The sequence below is a fragment of the Phyllopteryx taeniolatus genome, chromosome 21 (assembly GCF_024500385.1).
Source record: "Phyllopteryx taeniolatus isolate TA_2022b chromosome 21, UOR_Ptae_1.2, whole genome shotgun sequence".
Lineage (NCBI taxonomy): Eukaryota > Metazoa > Chordata > Actinopteri > Syngnathiformes > Syngnathidae > Phyllopteryx > Phyllopteryx taeniolatus.
This window is the reverse complement of record NC_084522.1, coordinates 8,848,243-8,870,102: the sequence shown is the minus strand read 5'-3', so window position 1 is coordinate 8,870,102 and position 21,860 is coordinate 8,848,243. Positions and strand designations below refer to the sequence as shown.

Here is a 21,860-nt window from a genome sequence, read left to right as displayed (position 1 = left end):
TGAGCTGCCTGCATAGAGAGACACATGAACCGCTTTTGACACTATGCTACCACTTTGTCCAAAGTTCGGATTGCAGTGCTATGGTCATGTCATTTTGCCGTCCCTCGTACCCTTCTGGGGTGGCGTCACAAACAAACAAACAAATAAAAAGAAAAACTAACTAAAATGTCACAAAACTGTATTTTTTTTCCCAAAACTTTGACCATTTTTTAAATTCTTCAGGGGGTTTGAACTATTGAGGATGCGCTGCACACTCACAGCGTGAGAACGTTTTTTTGTTTGTTTGTTTTTAATGCCCAGTTTACAAAAAGAGAAAGTAAAAAAACTTAGGGTGGCGTCTCATTATGTCATGCATGGGCCACTCCTGTGTCTAAAAATTTCCCTACAAGACGTGAGCAATTAAAGATTGTCTGAACAAATAACAGTTGGCATGCCTTAAAGTACCACTAAGAACAACACTAGTCCATTAAAATATTCCATCCACAGCCTTCTATTTTCTGCTGCTCGAGTTTCCGTAAATTCAGAAAAAGGCTGTATAATGATGGTATTGTGTATCTTATGGTATTAGGTATCCTATGTTGTTGAAAATATTTTTAGATAGGAATTGTGGGATATGGTAAAAAGTAGCGCAATGGGGGAGCTTCACAAAACATAAATCATTTCAAACCAAATCAATTGGGTTCGATGCAAACCGTGAGTCAGGGGCCTTTTCCTCTGTAGTCCATCGGAAGCCCTGCATGGCAGCTGAGTGGTTGCCATGTTGTCATGAGTGTGTCTCTTTAAGAGATTGCATTAGGCTCGAAGTGATTTGGTATGACACGTTTATGTTACTTTAAGAGTTAGTTTTATTGTAGTGGTTTTGAAATAGTTTTATTTGTATCATGAGTTTCTGAGTGTGTGTGTAAGATTGTCTTTATCGTTTAAACAATACATTTGTTAGTAGTGTTTGTCACTTTAAGAGTCAGTCTTCATTGTATTGGCCTTGAAGTGATTTAGTATGAGTTTATCATGAGTTTGTCACTTTAATATTCAGCAGGTGGCAAAAGTACTCACACTCCATACTTAAGAAGTACAGATATTTGTGCAAAAAAAGTGTTTAAAAGTAGAAGTACTTATTCAACTCAATTAGTAATGTTAAAGTTAAAAAAAAAGAACAGACTCTAAAATGAATTTTAATACAGAGATATTTTTTTCCTGTCAGTTATGTACAATAAACATTTACATAGATGATTTGGCACAAGGAAGAAAAAACTGCACACAAAATAGTTTCCCCTCTTTTATTAAATTTTTTAGCGCTTGTACTGAGAAGACAAAACAGAGACTGGACACACTATCAAAACAAGGTGTTCCCATAGCGTTGCTAACATTGTGAAATGACAACAAAAAGCTAAATTAGCAAATACCAATATAAATGTACTGTATATTACCAATATATAAAATAGACCTCACTGGTATGGTTTATTTTCAGATTTCAGAAGATGGAGAATTCTTCAAAGCTACAAGCTAGAGGTGTTTAGGCTAGCACATGATGCAAAACATTTGCCACAAATCCTTATAAATCGCATATCCGCTGCGTCATCGTTTTTAATGCTCCGTGGTACACCTTCAGCTTTATAAGGCTCCACGATCTCACGCAATCAATCGGTCAATCAATCAAAATCTTAAATTTTAAATGGTAAAGGCAATTTGGGGATAGCATACATAGTTTCCTTTTGAGAGACCCCACAACATATAAATAATTTCAATTAAAATCAATAGGGTTTATACAAACCATGTGTCAGGTGCCTTTTCCTCTGTAGTCCATCCAAAGCCTTGCACCACAGCAGAGCGGTTGCCTGCAAGGCATGCCCTTTGTTAATTGCAACGAAAAGCAGCATTTGAAAAATGTCCCGAAAAATCGAAATATGCAATGCTACATTTCTATTAAAGTCACATTAGAAGACACGTGATTGAATAGCTGGTGTTGATGGAGTTCTAACAGTGTTATCTTCTCTTGTAGTCATTGATCCATGCTTAAATCCATTTACAGATGAATATTTTCATCACGCCGGCTCATTTGCCCTGTGGCTATGTGCTTAGTGATACCAGATAAGAGTTATTAATATGTATGTCGTCTGCTCTCTGATCAGTGTTTGCTGGGAAACCGTGTTTGGCTCCAATTATACACACTTTTATAAAATTATATTGCCTGAGGTTGAGATTTAAAGGGTGAGATTATCCTGTTGTACTTTTTACATGATTTTACCTTGTGTTTTGCTGAGACAATTTTGCATGTGGCTTTATTGAATATTTTTCTTATCTTTTACTTTTCTGGGAGATAAACCTGTTAGTAATGTATCGATGTGCAAAATGAGTGTTTAGTTGAGTCAGTCTTTGGTTTAGTAAGTTTTATTAAGTTGTATGCATGTTTCCTTCAGAGTCAATCGTCAATGCGCTCTCTTAAGAATCAGTCCTGTCTTAGCCTTGCTGTGATTTAGTTGGGACTTTTTTTTATACTTAGTGTTTGTCACTTTAATAGTCCGTCTTTATTTTTGTGGTTTTGAAGTAGAGTAATTTGAGTTATCACTGAGTTTATATGTGTCTGTTGAAGAGTCAGTCTTTATTGTATTTGCCTTGAAGTGATTTAGTAGAAGCTCTATCAATGAGCTTTTCATGATTGTGTGCCACTATGAGTCAGTCTTTATTGTAGTCTTGAAGGGATTTATCACAAGTGTCTCTTTAAGAGTCAGTCTTTGAAGTATGTCAGGTTGAGTTGTACTGATAAGGTATTTTTTTTTCCATTTCATTTTTTAAAATTTTCATTTCATTTTGACAAGTACAGTTTATGGCAAATGCTACTTGAGTAAATGTAGCGCATTCCTACCCACCTCTGACTGTGGATGTGAACAATGAGTGGGTGCCTGTCTCTTTAAGAGTCATTATTTAATGTATTAGCCTTGATGTGATTTGGTATGACCTTTAACAGGGACTTTTGTCATGGGTTTGTGTCTCTAAGTCAGCCTAGTTTTTTTGTTAGAGCTGTATCATTGAGTTTGATATTTGGGCAGTGCAGTGAGCAGCTGTGGCCCAATGGTTAAGATCATCACCTGCCACGGTGGGGGACCAAGGTTCAAGACCCTGACCGGACCATCCCCTGGACTCATGGCTGTGGTGTCCTTGAGCAAGACACTGCTCCCCGGGTGCTTCAGCTGCCCCCTGCCCCAGTGTGTTCCACTAGCAAGTATGTGTGTTCACTGTGATGGGTGAAATGCAGAGAACACATTTGTCAATAAAGGTGATTCTTTCTTTCATTTAAAGAATAATTCTATTGATGAATAGCTATCATGTATGATATGTTTTGCCTCTCAAGGCAGAAAATTCACTGGGTGCGCGCCACTTGCGCTATGTGCTGAGGGCGGAAATTCAGGTTGCTAATCAAAATGCATCTTTTGTTTCACATGATTTCAAGATGGCAGTTCACAGTGAAGTTGTCAGTGATTACTTCTTAGAGGATAAATTGGTCGATATGTGGCCAGACTTTTCCTCGTCCAATTTCATGAATAAAACTGATACCACTGACAAAATAATATTACTTATTCATTTATTTTTTCTATCTCTTGGAATACCTGCTGGCGATGATCCGTTTTTTAAATCAGATGTTACGTCATTTAAGTAGTTATAATCTGGCCACATATCGACCCATTTATCCACCAAGATGTCGCTGCTAACTACTTCGCTGGGGGCCGCAAGCTTGATATCGTATGAATGGAGTCTGCATTTTGATTGGCCACCTGAAATTCTGCCCTCAGCATGTAGCTCAAGTAGCGCGCACATGATGAGTTAATATCAATACATGCGAGATGTTTGTTTTAAGGCCTCCTGAGGCAGAGTATTTACCAAAAACTACACACACATGGCGAGCTATCTGCTCAGCAAACCATCTCGGATGCCTTTTTTTTTTTTAACCAGATAGCAGACTTGAGAGTCAGTTTTCATTTTAGTCATTTGAGTTGTATCCTTGAGTTTTTTCATTTGCGTTTGTGATTTCGTGTGGACCTCAACAAAATGATTGTCCTGGGTGCCTCTCACTATTGAACTCATTCACTGTTGTGGACGTTTATATTTAGCTACTGGAATCCAACCTTTTACTGTCATCAATGTATGTACTTGTCAAGTACGTTTTTCAGCAGGTCGGTGTGGAAGAGGGTCTCCACCAGCTTGTCTGTGAAAGTGAAATTCAGGGCTGTAAACCACTGTACTGACTAACAGATCCCTGTAAATGGCAGCGTTGCATCACTTTGGGTTTGAGATCCGCACAGCTTTTGAGTAGAAGATAAAGATTAGGGGTGAATATCGGCCTGTCACGTGGATTATGAGGGAGAAAAATGCTGGAAGTCTGACAAGTTAAGGCACCTTACAGTCGAACAGTGTATATGTATGATATAATCTGAGTATGTGTCGCGGTCGGTAGTAAAAAGTGTGTTGCAATCATGAAAAAAAGATGACACATTTCATTGAGTGAATGATAAACTCGAGCAATGCAGTAAGTCAGCTTCGCTCATGTCGCCTTTTATAGAATGTTGTTCTGTTGTTCGCTGTTATGAATTTATTATTTTGCCATCGAATGCCCTCTGTTTTGTTTTTGTTCATTTATAATTTGAGGTGTGACAAAAACAAAAACAAATATTAGCGTAAAACTCACGTTTTCACAAAAAGCTTGTTTTTGCCAAAACCAATGCTTTGGTCAAACAAAAAAATGCTATGAACAATTTTTTTTTTGCTTGGTGAAGTAAAGTCTAATCTCTCTTTTCGTCGTTTCTGTGGTTTTGTTGACACAGAATACAATATTTTGTGGGTCTTGAAAGACAAGTCAAAATGCTCTGAAACGGATGCCAATATGGGGGACGCTGCTTTGAAAACGGCCGGCAGTGAATGAGATGATGTATTAATGACTTATTATGAATTTCAACTGAGTTTTATGAGTGTCTGTCTTTAGTAGTTTTTAATTAATTTCTTTAAACTGTATTGATGAGTTTGTAATCAGTGCATGTCTAAGAGTCCGACTTCAGTCTATTAGAAGTGATTTAAGTTTTTAAAAATTATTATTATTATTTTTTTAAATACTTACGTGTGTGTCACTTTAAGAGACAGGCTGGTTGGAGCTGTTGCTTGACTTCATCAGTTGGTGTCACTTTAAGAATCAGAATGTATGGCCTGATCTGATTTAGGTGGACTTAGAACAATCAGTTTATCGTGGGTGCTTGTCACTTTGCTTTTCATTGTCCAGGCCTGTCGTGGTGATTTCGCGTGGACGTGAACAATAAACTGTGCGTGTCACTTTAAGAGTCCGTCTTCTGATGACTCCTTGTTGATATTAATAGAGCTGCAGCTGTGTCTTCCTCGTGTGACGTCATGCCTCCGGCGAAAACGGCAGAGCTGTCCTGTCACAGCAAAAGCGACAACATCGCCATTCCGACCTAAAAATAACAACAACAACACGGTAGCTGCTCCTCTTTTGTCGGGTCGAGTTAACACGGGATACGGAACGAGAGACCCCCCCCCCCCACCCCGCCCGGCCCCCCCATCCCGCTTGGCGTGTTCCACCGCGTTCAAACTCTTCATTAAAAAAGAAAGAAAAAAAATAACGAATCACCCTGCACGACATCATCAAACAACATAAAAACCTACAAAGAAAGAGACGAAGCAGCCTTTTTTTCCTTCGTCGCTAGCCCCCGCAGCTAGCCTCCATCTTTAGCACGGAGCTAAAAAGAAGCTAATGTTCTTGTTTTCCGGATCAACAGGTAAGAAACGCACTCAAAACTGTCGCAATGGCGTAAAAAAAATGCAATTAGGCGACGGGGAGCCGCCGAACGGCCGGTCCGGACCGGGACAGCTGTGTTCGCCGCTTTTATGACAACCGGCGGCCGCTGGGCGACTTATGTAACTAACGGCGAGCCGCTGGATGAGGGAGGGAAGGAAAAAGAGAGAGAGAGGAAGAGGGAGGGAGGAAAGGAAGAGCTTTGAATTCACATGGCAGCTCACATTTTAGCTCGGGACAGCAATACAAAGTGCGCGAGCGAAGGGGGCTTCTGGTTCGGGAGGAGGGGGTACGACTCGGGCTACTACCGCTTGGCCGCTAAAGTGAGCCGGGGAGCCCGCGGCGAGACCAGACGAGACACGGCGCTCGGACAGAGGCGGTTGCGGTCGCCTCATAAGTAGTAGGTTTTTTGTTATCTATCTCCTGTTTACTTTTAGGGGACTTGTTAGCATTGATTTTTCCTCCCAGTCCGCTCGTTGTTTACTTTGCGTTCATTGATAACTTTCTGTGTGCGTAAACTGGATGAAAAGTGTTGGAAATGGTGCGTTCACGGATCAAAGCACTTGTTTTGCACCGCTTTCATTGTTAGGTGGCGCATGTTAGTTGACCCCCCCCCTTATCATTATCAGCTTGTGTGAAACTTAGTACATCCTGATAATGTTTGCTGCAACTTTGGATGGTGGATCCCTAGAAGCCTCTTGTTGCAATCAACTTTGCGCAAGCCCCCCCACTAATACCACCTTCACTAACCTAAGCGCCCCCCCCCCCCCCTTCTTTCCCCCCTTGTGGTAAGGAAGTGTGATGTTCCTTTGAGATAAGGGAGCCCGGGGTAGGCATGACAACTCTCTGGGGAGAGCCGAGTATGCGAGGCCAGCACAATGAAGCACACACTGCGAGGAAGGTTTTTTTTTAACACAGTCCTTCCACAGTTCTCCAGCCACCGCTTCACCCCCTTTAAAAAAAAAAAAAAAAAAAAAAAAGTAATACAGAATTGCTCGTGTGTGCGCCCACTTTTATGCATAGATAACCTTCAAGAGTTTTTTCAAGAGCTTACTGTACCTCACAGTGACCCTACAGTTGGAGGAAAAGCAAGCGCTTGGCGTCACAGTGTGAATGAAAAGCATGTTTTCACACATTTTGTGATTGTATCTGAAATATAAAGAAAAAACAATTTGCGTTTTTTGTCTTTTCATTGAACAGTGACAATACGCATCCACGGGGTAACCCATCTTTGTGGAGCTGGAAAAAGTTTTGACCTAAGTTTCAGAAGCTTTCAATCCTGAAAAATACAACCTTAATGTCAAAAGAAAAGCATGTATTTCCACATTTTGTGAGTTTTAATTCGGATCAGAATCACAAAGAAAATACATTTTTGGTGGTTTTCATTTGATAGTGATGATCCGCATTTGTGGGTTAACTCTGTTTGGGGAAAAAAAAAAATACAAATAATTGGTTCAGTAACTTAAATCCTGGAAAATTAGTGCTAAAATGCATGCAAATCATTTATGATGTGTACATTTTGTGAATTTCATGTTGTCATTGGAAACTCAAGACAGGCCATTTTTTTTCATTGCATAACAACGATGCACATCTGCATGTTAACCCTGTGGAATTCAAGTTTTCAAGTAAAGGAAAAAAGTGTTAACTACCTTAATTTCTGGAAAAAGTTGTACGAAGAACCATAGTTTGATGAAAATCATATATAACCACACTTTATGAGCTTTGTTTTTATACAAAACAAAAGTCAGAATTGTTTTTTTTTTATTTTTAATTTTTTTAATTAGGCAGCGACAAAATGTGTCCGTGGGTTAATAATAACCTTGTACAGTAATCATGGAAAATTAGTACCCCAAAAACAATAGTCCAATGAAAAGCATGTATTTCCACGTTTTATTTGCTTTTAGTTTTGATCTGAAAAGTCAGTCAGTTTTGTTCTTCATTGGAGAGTGACAATATACTGTGTAGGTCAACTTTGTGGAGTTGAGAAAAAGTTATGTTATGTTTCAGCAACTTAAATCCTTAACAGACGCATAGTGTCCAATAACAAGCATGGCTCTCCACATTTTGTGATTTTCTTTGTCTGAAATGCAAAAGGAAAGTCATATCTTGGTAGTATTTTTCTTTTTATCTGACATTGGCAATGAGCTTCCATGGATTACCCCTGTGGAGTTGGAAAAAAGTTGTCAAGTATGTTTCAGCATCTTTTAATCCTCAAAAATGAGTTGTAAAAGCCATAGTGGCGAATGAAAATATGTCAGGATTCAAGAAAAATAATTTTTGGTAGTTTTATCTTTTCACTTGACAGCATTTGTGGGTTAACCTTTTGAAGTTGGAAACACACTACGTAATTTAACTGCTGAATTATTAGCAGTAAAAAACAGCTGGTCCGATGAAAAGCATGGATGTCCACTTTCTGGACGCTTTCTCTTTCTGTCTGAGATGTAAAGAAAAGTCACATTTGTGTTTTTCTTTTCATTTGGACAGCGATGGCACACATCCACAGATCGATGTTGTAGTGGCGAAAAAGTATTTTCAAGTATTTTTCAGAATATTTTAATTCTGGAAATATTGTACTACAAAACATATTGTCCAATGAAAAGTACATTTCTACATTTTGTGAGCTTTTTGTTATCATCAGAAATGCAAAGAACAAGATTTTTTTTCTTGTTGATTTAATAAGACGACAATGGTACACTGTGGGTTTACACTGCAGAGTTGAAGAAAAGTTTGATTCAGTATCTTAAGTCTTTGAAGATTAATACTAAAAACCATGTCCAGTGTGTCCAATGAAAAGCGTGTGAGATTTTTGTTTGTATCTGAAGTGCACATAAAAGCCAGTGTTGATTGTTTTTCGTTGGAAAGCAATGGTACACATTTGTGGGTTCACCCTGTGGAGTTGAAAAAGCTATAAAGGGTGTTTGAGCAATGTTAGCACTATAAAACACATTTTCAAATGAAAAGCATGTATCTCTGCATTTTGCGCGTTTTATGTTTTTTGTCCAAATTAAAGAAAAGCTAATTTTGGTTGTTTTTCTTCTGGACCGTGATGATAAGCATCTTTGGGCTATCCTGGTACAGCTGAAAAAAAGTTTGGTCCAGCAACTTAAATCATGAAAATGTAGTGCAAAAAAAAAGACAGCGTCCAATTAAAAAGGATGTATCTGTACATATTGAGTTTTCTGTTGTTATCCGAGTTGTAGACAAAAGCCAATTATGGTTCTTTTTGGTTTAACAGCAAGGATACATAGTTTAAAAGTAGGTTTCAGCAACTTAAATCCTGGAAAAATTAATACTAAAAAATATAGTTTCCCATGAAAAGAATGTAGCCCCACATTTGGAGAGTTTCTGTTTGTGTCCAACCTCAAGAAAAGTGATATTTGTGTTGTTTTTCTTTTCATTGGACAGCAGCGATATGGAGCTGCAGGTTAACCCTGGAGAGTCGAAAAAAGTTATAAAGGGTGCTTCAGAAACTTAAATACTGGCTTAATTAGTACTAAAAATTAAAGTGTCCAATGAAAATAATTGTATTTAAATATTCATATTTTTCTTTCTCTATTCAAGACGTAGAAAAATCATCAGTTAGCTCAGATTACACATTTTTTGCTTGATTAAAACTATTCTTTTTAAGCAATTTACTATATATTTTTTATTTGTCTACAGTTTATAGGCTGATATCACAAACTCAAAATAACTTTTACACTAATTCTTATGAAAGCAAAAAATGACTTGCATTGTCCTGAAACTTAAACTCAGCTATTTTGTACATTTATTTTAAATAATAAATTGTGGGTACATCTCCCCAAAATTTTTCATGTTCTGTGTAAAAACACCTACATGCTCTTCATAGGACACAATGTTGTAACGTTATTGATGTAATCAATAAAAAATCTTTTTATATTCAAATACCACCAGATTGACTTAGTCATAGCTCCTCAGGGTCCTGTGCTCAGTCAACTTTTTTTTTTTTTTTTTTAAATAGACTTCGTCAACTGTAGCTTAACTGTTTCGCACATTTCACAGTGTCCTGGTGAAAATCCACCACCCTTAAAGTATCTCTGTATGTAAAATATTACTCCCCATCCTTTCAGACATTGGATATTATTGTCTCACGGCCTTGTTCGAAGCCACTATTAAACCTCAAACCAGTTGACGACCTCTTAAATAGAACGTCTGCTTATAAAACTCTTTCCCGTATGTGTGGGAGAGAACACAGCACTTTTGTGTGTGTGTGTTTGTATGTATGTATGTGTGTGTGCGTGCGTGCGTTATGGAGACAACCACGGATTACTCATATGGCTGCAAGATGTGAAGCCTCTGCGGTACAACTCGGCTGAGGAGAAAGTTTTCTGGTCGCGTGGGAGAAAAGAGCGAGGGCCTCGGACTCTGGAGCGAGGAGGGGAAGTCGCAAGCGCTGGAATGTATTTCGCCGTCGTTTTATTGATGGTTTGACGTGCTGTACGACACGGAGGAACAACTTTAGTGATTTTGCGGGCTGCCGCGCGTTTGTCTTTTGGTCGCTTCTGAGCAGCTCGGCGTTACGGGGGGAGGACGATGGGGAGCGAAAGTAGACATTACTCCTGGCCCGTGCACCATTTGAGGCTGAATGGTGGTGACCATGATCCCGTGGAGCTTCATGAAGTACGCCACTAGGTAATTCGCATCTGACAGTATGTATTTAAACAAGTTTGTCATTTATGTAGAAATTTTTTCAAACTTTCCAGCAGGGCTTTCCTAACTTTTTTAGCTCAATCGCGTAATCGGAGCTATAACAGAAGCACCGGCTTTGATACGGCTGTGCCTTTCACACATAATCCAGAGAAGCGAGATATCACCACAACGGGTTGGTTTTCCATGCAGCGATGGAAATCATCGAATCATCATGGAATCATCTTGCATCAGATGATTCAGGTGTGATGTTACAAATGGAATTTTCACTTCAGGATTATACTATCTGAAATTATCCCAGTTACCTGTATTATCACAATATTGATAAAATCAGTTTTTTTTTAAAAATTATTTGAATAAGTTATTTGAATGCTAAAAATATACAATTCGAACTTGTAAACAGCAGCAACCATAACAAATTTTCATGGATCCAAGATGCCAGAAAATTGACTTAAAATGGCTAACATGATATTACTAAAATAATGACAAACGTGCTTTGATGTACAGTTTTGGGTGGTGGCAGTCCTCTTTTCTGGTTTGCATCTTTTCCGTTACGGCAGCCGCCAGGTGGGAGAAGCCAAATAACAACTTCCACTCTGAGAGAAGCTAAAAACGGTAGTATTGATAATTGATTTGAAATGGTAATATTAACCGTCTGGTCGATAACCACAGTTAATCGGAAAACAGTTTGAATCCCTATATGACAAAATAATTGTCGAATAGCAACGATACAAAACAACAGGGCAGGAGATGTGGGTGTCTGGTGCTAAACTTCACAGCCCCTAATACCCTTAATGCAGTCATCGTCCCAACTCTGTTAATGCTCTGTTACTACATCCAAAGCCTGAAAACACTGCCTTTTACAAGCAATTTAAATTTTTGAGAAACACTATTCTCTAACAAAGTCCTGCTGCTGTTGATGATTCTGGTGAAGCTCCCTGAAAACCATCAGAAATACACTAAGCGGCACATTTATTGTGACAGGCAAATGCGAATGACTGTGGTGTCCTGTTATTGTTTTGTATTTGAATTAGTGACTATTTTGTGGTGGTTCTTGTTGTGTATTTTGTTTCTTGGATACCAAACCGCCTCCGGGGGTCATTCTTAATTATTAAAAAAAAACATGATTGAAATCCATTATGTACTATGAACATTTGTAGTTTGTTTAACAGTTATGTTCTAATAAATAAAATACTGAACCCTTCTGTGGGTTCATTTTTTGAATTTCATGTTTGTTGTGTTAGGTGTTCTGGATAATTTCACAGTTTAGTGGGGGGTGGGTTTGGAAGCACATACCAACAAATCTGTCTAAAGACCAAACAAAATGATTTATTGTAATCATCTTTTCTGGTGACGTGAAGCGCTCGTCCACGAAAAATTGGCAACACCATTTGTTCTTTGATAGCACGATTCTGATAAACGGTATATAGTCTATTATCTTTACAGTTGTCTGCTGACTATTCAGTCTTATTTTCTAAGAAGTAAAGACGGTGGTTTATTAGAGCGATCATCTGATTGAACTTAGCACTGTGGCTCACATAAAGGAAAACACCGATTTGTCACGGCTAGTTTATTTTTAGAGAAAAAAAAAATTGTGAGGTGCATGGCTCTGTCGCACTCACACTTGGACTCAATGGTTTCAACATATTGTACGAGCTTCCCCCCCTCCACCCCCCCATCTTATACTGTGTAGCATATTTGCTCATTATAATAAGTGCATGGATTCTAGGTTGTCTGGGTCCTAGCAGTCGTATTTTTTATTTTTTGTGGAACGTCCTGAATATGGGACAGTTTTTTTTGCTCACGCTTTGATCTCAGAGACTAAATAATCCTCCTGTCACGACACCGAGGAAGCTGATAAAAGTGGCGGCTGAGTGGATTTAGGCGTTTACAAGTGCCAGGTGATGGCAAATGGGTTACAAATGTCCTCCTTTTTGCCTCTGAACTGCTCTATAAAAGTCAGTCTCACGAAAAAGCTGGCAGCTTATTGTGTGGACTGGTTTGTCTCCAATTTTCTTTTCTTTTGCCACAAAACAACCTTTTATTTTTTTTGTTTTGGGTGATCAATCACTCTATACCCACATTATTAGTTCACTTAATATTTGTGTAAATCACATTCTTGCTCATATAAGCACCCATATATTAAGGTGGTTGCATCATCAAACTGCTAAATCTGAAAGAATTTTCATGAGCTTTAAGTGTGTTTGGATTTGAACCAATGACCAAGTTTAGTCAAAGTGTATAGATAAATAGAAAATGCTTAATTATTGTAAAAGTTTTTCTGAAATATTTATAAAGTGAATAAAATTATCAGTTTAAAACATGTTCTGCAAAAAAATAAAAAATTAATAAAATCTCTCCCTTCACTTTTTCTGAATTCTTTCCTGGTATTAATCAATATATAACAACACTGGTATTGATATTATCAGTATTTGGATGCTCATCACTACTTGGCCATGTAAAAGTAAAAGCGAACTACATGAGAATCAAGATCAGGAACTTAATTTATTACTTTCCATATTTAGCCCTCTTAAATACCTAAAAATAGAAACAATTATTTGTTATTATATTTTGTCTTATTTTGGGATTTTCCGGCAGATGTAATGATCTCAAATTCCATCCATCCATCCATTTTCTGAGCCGCTTCTCCTCACTAGGGTCGCGGGCGTGCTGGAGCCTATCCCAGCGATCATCGGGCAGGAGGCGGGGTACACCCTGAACTGGTTGCCAGCCAATCGCAGGGCACATACAAACAAACAACCATTCGCACTCACATTCACACCTACGGGCAATTTAGAGTCTCCAATTCCTGCATGTTTTGGGGATGTGGGAGAAAACCGGAGTGCCCGGAGAAAACCCACGCAGGCACGGGAAGAACATGCAAACTCCACACAGGCGGGTCGGGGATTGAACCCCGGTCCTCAGAACTGTGAGGCTGACGCTCTAACCAGTTGTCCACCGTGCCGCTATGATCTCAAATTCTTAATTAAATTTGAAATAGAAAGATCCTTTCATCCCTTTTTAGATTTCGCCCCCCCCCCATACTGTGGGTCAGGACCCAAAGTGGATCAAGTCAATTTTTACTCTGTTGCCAATTGACAGACTAAAGGGCTGCAAGTTATTTTATTGACTGTTAATCCGGCACACATTTCTTGGCAAATTCCTTTTTGACTGTTGGCTGTTGTAATACATTAGCGTGTGTTTTTAGTCCTTCAAAGTGTAGGTCTCGTCTCGGGCTGAAAAAGCCAGCGCTGCATTGCGTCAAACACTGCCGTCAATTAAAGCCATCATTGCACAATTAAGATATTCATTTGGTGTTATGAGTCTGTATTACAGGACTCAACGCTTTCCCATGAGCGCAGCCCCCTGACGGTAATTTCCTTCGGTTTTTCCCACATTAAGCCATCAGACAGAGAGACACTGAAATTAGCTTGGAAAATGTGACCGAGGCGTAAGTGGCCTGGATGTGATCTAAGTTGTAGGTTTCTTTTTGTTGGAACCCGAAAAGCCTGATGGGGAAAGTACTGAGCTATTTTTCTCCTCAAGTGCTGCATTCTGCTCATTTATTTCTATTGAGGATGTATCTGTTTGCTTTAATGCAGGTACAACTGGCATGACATGTAGCAGCTTGCAGGATTAGGCGTTCACTTTCAAGAGCTGATAATTGGTCGTCTTTGTTGTTTATCATTGGTTTAAAGCAGCTTTTTCTGCAGACATCTTTCTAGTCTGTGGTGCACTTCAGTTCAGCTAACAATGGCATGGTTTGGTCAACCCTTTTCTTGTCCCACCCTTGTCGCCAACATATCGATATTCTGATGTATAATATTGTGTTTGATACAGGATAGATGCACAACTCTCAAAATTATTGCTAGTTCAAGTACTTTTTGACCAGGTTTAATCTCACTGCAAATTTAAATGAGCACTGAAAACAGGTTTTGTTCTGTATTATACGCTTGCACTCTATAATGCAACGTACAACATCCAATGATGACCGTGAAAAAAAAATTATGTATCAGCTTTATATCGGACTCAGTTTATCATATTGAATAATGTTATGTCTGCTTGACATGTAGGACGAGATGAAAGTGTTAACCCTTTTTCAGACCCACTACACTTCTTCCACTACATCGATTATCGCACTCATGATGTGCAGTATTTTTGTGATAATACCCCGGATTCCCACCCCAGCCCTTTGTGGTACTCCAACAATGGAAAAACAGAAAAAAAGTTGCGCATCATACTCAATTGATCTGGAGTGAATTTTGTCAGTACAAACAAGGATTTCCCAAACTTTCCTCTTCAGCATCCAAACTTCTAAAAATATACAATATATTTTACACAACAAAGAGCACAACAGATAATTGTTTTTTTTTTTACCTACAATGGTTGGGTCTGGAATGCTTCCCTCGCGATGAATAGGGGTTCACTGTACATGGTTTCGAACCTTAAAGTTTACAGGTGGTCTCAGTGTTACAACGGTACATGCTGAAGAAGGGGCCTTATTTCAGCTGCTTTTTAAATCATGGCTCAAACACACAATCACACACAAACGCTCAACTCCATTATAGCATTGTAGTCTGGGTGAAAACATCTGGCGACTGTTTCAAAGTAGTATTCTCTCTGAAATGGGCAGGTCAACCATTCTGTCTGCGAAACAAGGACCAGACGTTTTATGTTGTCCAGGCTAATTGTAGCTCCGATTTGTAACGACTTTTTTTTTTTTTTTTTTTAAATAGAGCTGAGACGCTGGTCGGCTTTTCCCGGCTGGCGGCAGGAAGAGAGCCAAGGGATGCGAAACCCTCTCGGCTTGCCTCTGGTCCAGCTTGACATTTTGACTGAGACCCTGAGAGAAAACCCAGAAAGGCAGAATCTAGGGGAAGTTGGAGCAGATACCCTCAGGCCTTTTCTTCACGGAACATGAACTTTGGCGGAAGTTGGTGGCCCACTAACTTTACATCTAAAAGTAGATCCTTAGATTGCATTTTATACAATTGTAAATTCTTCTGATGTAGCTTTTTCTTTTTTTTTTCTTTTTTAATACAATTCCCCCAAATTCCTTTATGCTTGGAGTAGACTGACATGAAAAGATAAATAGGACGGAAAATCCAATAATTATGCATTTATCTCCATCTGGGTTGGAAACACAACTCATAAAGATTTTTAGATGAGCCAAATAATTGGAGCAAGTAGAATTAAAATAGATGAGAGTGAATACTAATATTTAGTCACTGCGTCAAGCCTGTGAGCCAAAGACATCACCAAACATTTGCTTTTCTGATACTTTGGCAGGCTTTTACCGCATCCTCTTTCACTTGTTCCATTTGGGGTGGGGAAGGTGGTATACTCCCTTCGGACTCCTCTTTAGATTGTAAAAGGGATTATCTATATGGTTTAAGTCTGGAGTTAGATTTTGTCAACATCATGAAAAGCAGCACATTTTAAAAAGATGACCTTAAATTGTTCTCTAACGCTAAGCAACCAGTAGAAATGCAGAAAAAGTTTGGATCTGTCAACTTCTATTTGCTGGGTAACGTCACACCAAGTTTAGTCCGGAACTCATTGCACATTTAGTTAGTAACGAGGAAAATATTCAACAAATTGTAAATTTTTTCACATCTAAGTTAGGATGGGCATAATAACCGATTCATTGTTGATTGCAATGTTATTGTTTTTGAATTTATGTGTAGTTGATGAATTACAACTTGAAGCAACTGCGGCAAAATTGTCTGCCCTACTTGGTGAAACGAGCAGAGACACTTTTGAAACAGTCTCTCAAGAGTTTACCGTCTCAAGATGAACAAACGTCTGCTATGGTCAGCAACTCTTCCTGACTGCTCAATATGACTCTGGCATTGAAGTAGGAGTTCAGAACCTTCAGAGAGAGCCCATTAAAAAAATATTGACTCGATTAATTGATCTTTAATGGCTATCCCAAGTGTAATTTGTAATTTATGTTGGCCCTTATACTGGCTGTTAATGGCATAAGGGAAGTGAAGTTTCTTGTTGACCTTCTGAAACTCTGCTAATTTGTTTAAAAACAGTGTTTGCCGAAACTTTCCGACAGGACAGAAGGCAACCTTTCTTCTGCTCGCCGAGAAGAACAGCTCCTAATGTGGCCAATTACCAATCACTCAGTTATGTAACCATTAGCTGCACTCAACACTAACAATGACCACAGCAACACTCATTGCTGTGTTGTGTGCTGTCTCCACTTAAGAGGAGTTTTAATATGTGCAGCAAACTCCTGCTTCGTGGAGGCGGTTTGTCGAAAAGAAAGAAGAACCGCAATGAAAACAAGCATTAACCACATTAACTATTGAACTGGCTGTGTCAGGATGTGATTCAGACAACCGCGCATCAATGGACATTTTTTATTAGCTGTCGATAATACGGCCTGAGCCTGTTCTCATGAGAATTTGGTAGGAATATGTACATTTTGACAAAAGTCTTATGAAAATAATACACACTAGTGCTAATCACTTTAGATTTATGGCAAAGTGTAGTGTTTTTGTTGCATACAGTGCAAAATGCAAGCTGCTTTATTGGTGTTTGGTCATGTTTGTGCTATGTGGTGTGCCAGTACACAAATTTCCTGAAAATGTGTCTAGTTTTTGTACAAGTTCCTAGTCATCCTACTAAATTAAACTGGCATTAAACCAGTTGTGTTGGGATAGTATTCCAAGCATTAATTGACTTTCTTTTAAACTTTCAATAATCTGTGCCTGTTCTCATCAGAATTTAGTAGGAATTTGTATATGATGAATAAGTCTCTAGCGCTGAGCACTTAGGGTGATGTTTTGTGTGTTTTTTCTTTTCAGTTTGTCATTTTTGTGCAGCATATGGCAGTGGGACACAGATGATTTCTGGAAATCTGTTTTGTATTAAATTAAATTGCCATGTATTCAGATAACCCCTCGTCAATCAACATTTTTAACTCTCAATAGTCTGAGCCTGAGCCATTCTCTTGAATACTGTTGGAATTTGTACATTTTAACAAATAACTCTCTAGTCTTAATATTCTCTATTGCTAACCATTTGGAATTTACTGTCAAGTATATTATTTGTGTTACAAAATGTGTAAAATGTAAACTTTTCCCACTGTAGTTGGTCATATTTGTAGTGTTTAGCAGCAGGACATAAAGTTGTTGGACATTTGTCACATTACGAGGACTTTTTTGTGCAGCTCCTACTAAATTACAACAGTACTCTTGTCTTGCTTTTTTGTGTTAATGAGTTTTACAGTGTGTGTTTGTGTTTGAAGTGGGTGCATCGATTGGATGTCAAGCGGGCTAAGGGGGGTGGTCCCCCCAACCCTTTTTTGAAATGGAAATGAAGTGGGGGGCACACATCTGGTGGTCTTTGTGGTAGGAAGACGAGGAGGGCGGTCAGGGTGCGAGGGATTGTTTGGCAAAAGAGGGAGTGATGAGGAAGGTTTCCTTTTTAGTAAGGAGGGTGTCAAGAAGTAAAAGAAAATGAAGGGAAAGCGGACATCCATGTTGGCTACTTGAGTGGACCTCCGGGAAGGACAACGTGTGGGTAACACAAACATTAAGACCATTAGGGAAAAAAAGACAAATCTGAGGTAGGAAGAACGGAAGGGCAGATGGACCAGAAGGAGCTCATTAGCATAGACAGGAGTGAGAGGAGGAAAAAAAGAAGGGGGGTTACCACTTGCTATAGTCCAAAACTTTACAGCTGACAGTTAAATTTACTCGCGCGTGTGTGTGTGTGGGGGGGTGGGGGTGGGGGGTGCGTTTGTTCTCCGACATGGCTTTTAGGATTTTTACTGTTTCACACACACAAAGTTGTCCTCTCGCTTGTCCGCTGAGGCCGATTTCACCTCACGTGACAATCACGCATTCTTTCTCCTCTTTTAAAACAAAAACACAAAACAAACCATCATTTGAATCATTAGATTTGATTTAATTCATAAAAAGGAAATACTTTTACATCGGCGAGTCACGTTATTTGATATTTACTGCATTCAAGGGGACCATTTACTGGGCTTAAGTAGATTTAAATAAAATCAAACGAGGCTATTGTGACGCAAGCTAATTCCTTGCGGTTTAGAGTATTTCCCCCCCCCACCCCCCCAAAAAAATAAAAGTAAAGTTTGAACAAAGTGCAACGTACGGGGGGGAAAAAGAGTTGATATTCATGTGCTACATCATTTTTTTTTCTTTTCTTTGTTCTTTTCATTTTATGGCAAATTACTGCACTGCAACTCGGGCAAAGTGTTTAATGTTCCACTGTTTTAATTTCTGAATACGAATGGAGAAAATGTGTCAAGGAAGTGTCGCGGGCAAGAGGAAACGGCGTTGGAGCGAGTCTAAACCATAGCGCTATTAGAAGTCTCTACAGATGATTATGCAAATGTAATCTCCTTAATAACCACATCCGATGAAGCATCCATTACAGTTATTTACAGCCCACTCTGCCTCCCAAAAATAATTTTGAATAGACTGAGCTTGCTTAGATTCAGTGCCGGGATGCTCAAATGGAATTAGTCGGGGTGGCGTAGCATAATATCCAATGGCAACTACATGGACTGCACCTGTTTTGCGTTTTTTTTGGCAATTTGTGGAAATAGTTACATTAGAAATGAGGGAATGAGCATGCATGTATAAAGTTCTGTCTGGTGTAGAAATGGGAGTAATAATTGATTAATTGATCCAGAATTTAACTTGAACGTTGATTTAACCGGGTCTTGAAACATTTTTCCATCCATTTTTCGAAAGCACTTGGCACAGTACACCCTGGACTGGTGGCCAACCAATCACAGTGGACTGCGGAGTTTCTGTTGATTCAATTTTTGCGGGCTGGGGTCGATCCAAGCAGGCTTTTGGGGCAAGAGGAACGGGGTGCACCTTGGACTGGTTGCCAGCCAATTGCAGGGCTCATGCAGACAAACGTTCACATTGAAGGCCCTGTCATATTTTCCACTTTGCGTGTCTACAGCCCGCGTTGGACTCCACACGGACTGCAGATGCACACGCGGTTCCATTCATACTACATTTCGGGGTTCATGTCGGCACGTGTTCTACGCATGCGCATTGGTCCACGCATCCTCGCAACACACATACACATGAAGAATCCAAATGCTGGCCCTGTGAAAGTGAAAAGAAACAGCTCCTGTGTTTGTTGTAACAGTTTGGGATTGTTCACGCCAGGAGTTTTGAGTCATCTGGCTATCTTTATTTTTCTTAAAATGTTAAACATAAAGACGGATATACCGGCAGATCTCTTCACGCAAGCATGTGGTGAAGCAGGCACCATTGTTGTTGTTGTTGTTCATTACTCTGGTGCATGCGTGATCGGCACGCTTCATATGCATTCCGTCCGCGCGGTCACAAAAACTCGCATTGGCCTTCACACTAATGGCCAGTTTGGGGTCTTCAATGGACCATATGCATGGCAACACATTAAAGGTCCCGTATTTTGGCTATTTAGACTTCCATAGAGTGACTCTCTAACATGGACTTAGTATAGAAGTGTCAATTTAATAATAAAAAAAACCACCTCATACGAGTATCCAGAAAAGCCCCCTCTGACAGCTCCTTCTGTTCGTCCCAGTTTTGTATCTGCTTTGTCCAAATTTGTCCTCTGATTGGTTGCCTCGGTGTAGAAAACCCACTTGTGAGAGCATGATGGCTTGGGAGGGGAAAGGGAAGGCAGAGATCTTCCCTTATGATGTAGATAAGGTTGAGAAATTCGAATGACCTGATTTCACTCCTCTCGGCAGAAAAACGTCTGGAACTTATAAAGGTATGCGTGGATGTCTTAAATTCATATTTCACATGTTTACTGAGGCGTCATAGAGACTATTACATTCCAAATATGAGAAAAAGTTGTTTCCCATGTTGTCACCATGTGTTTTTCTGGCGACCGGAAGTTATCACGCTGCTCTACCCCAGACACAGAAGTTTTGTGTGCATAGAGTCAATAAACCTAATAAGAATGTTTTGGGAAGGTACAAGAATGCATCCAGAGAAAACTCCTTAAATTTGGCCCGATTGTCGGTATGTGTTTGTACCCAGTTTTGGGGTTTACACTTAAAATTTACAATCACTCGGAGAAATCTTTCAGACAATCACTCAGGATCTTTTTGAGACATCCAATAATTGGACATTTTCTGACTTTGTCAAAATGCTCAAATTTGGCCCGTTTGCCAGTACATGTGTACCCCGGTTTAGTTGGGTGGCTTTAGAATTGGAACTCACAGCCAAAGACTCGAGACAGTGTGACAACTTCTGGCTCTTGAGCGAAGAAGCCCAGCCCCGAAATTGACATCACCGAAAAAAAAAATAAAACACCCCCACCCCCGCTCCCGCTTCCCGATAGCGAAGAAACGGCGCTCCGTTCGCTCCTGCAAGGGAATATAAAAGTCAACATTGTGGCCCAGCAAACGTTCCGCTGCGTCTGCGCGTGTGCACGTTAAGTTTGTCCAGATACATTTCCCGTCAGTCGGAGAGGGTGGTGGTGGCGGGGGACTTGCTTCTGCAGGAAATGTCCGCTTCTTCGGGAGTGGAAAAGTGTGCGTGTTTGTGTGTTTACACAGGCGGCAGAGTTGGGTTGGTGCATGTGCGCTACATGGCTGTCTTTCTTTTTTTCCCTTCTTTTTCTGTAGCCGGATCGTGTGCGAGTGATGTCATATTGGAGCTTAGCCAGACAGACACAAATGCACGTGTGTATGTGGGTGCACTTCTAAAGCATCTTATATACCTGCATCTTGTGTGTGTTCTTCTGGCATGACTTTAGTTTGTTTTCCATAATTTTTGGAGGGGAAAAAAAGACCGACAAGGCAAAAGAGTCAACAATCAACATGTTGATTTATGCCTGCTACGAGTTCCCTCCGTGACGCTTACAACTACTGCTAAAAAAGTTTGTTCTCTGTAATTTTTTTTTTGAAACGTGAGTGTCTCAGCCATGTGGAGATACCTGTTGATTTATGCAGCCTGCCTGCATCGCCAAGGATGAATACACGCTCTGTCTGGCTGGGTCGCCTCAGCAGCCACGGGCAGAACTAGACATTATTTGACTATTCTTGTTTGAGCAACGCTTTTCTTGAACTCTGCCAGGGATATGTCTGCTTGTCTGCTCATCTCCTCATATAATAGGATTCCATGAATTTAATTTGATTCCTTATTATTATTATTATTTTTTTTTGAGCAGGTTGCACTAACAGGCATGGCCAAAAACGGGGTCTTCGCTGTCTTTAGTTTGTGTTTTCACACTCGGGCTTAGCTGACTATAAAATATAGTTATGAATGCTATTAATGGGGGCATATTGTGTAAAAATGACTTTTAATTGATTGTACACATAGATGGGTCCGTGGCGGCCATGTTAATCAGAATCAGAATCATCTTTATTTGCAAAGTATGTCCAAAAAACACACAA

The 21,860-nt window shown here is 39.6% G+C and overlaps 1 protein-coding gene across 5 annotated transcripts in view; it reads left to right on the top strand.

The window, feature by feature from the left end:
• Window positions 1-5,483: 5,483 nt before the first annotated feature.
• Window positions 5,484-21,860, top strand: part of trps1 (trichorhinophalangeal syndrome I) — a 126,260-nt gene continuing 109,883 nt past the window's right edge. The window contains exon 1 of one of the 5 annotated variants that reach the window (XM_061759350.1): window positions 5,484-5,780. The gene's annotated coding sequence lies outside the window, so the exon portion shown is untranslated. Of the gene's footprint in view, window positions 5,781-5,939; window positions 6,198-9,806; window positions 10,448-21,860 lie in introns of those variants that run through there. The other 4 variants (XM_061759355.1, XM_061759349.1, XM_061759353.1 and 1 more) reach the window with 4 other exon arrangements.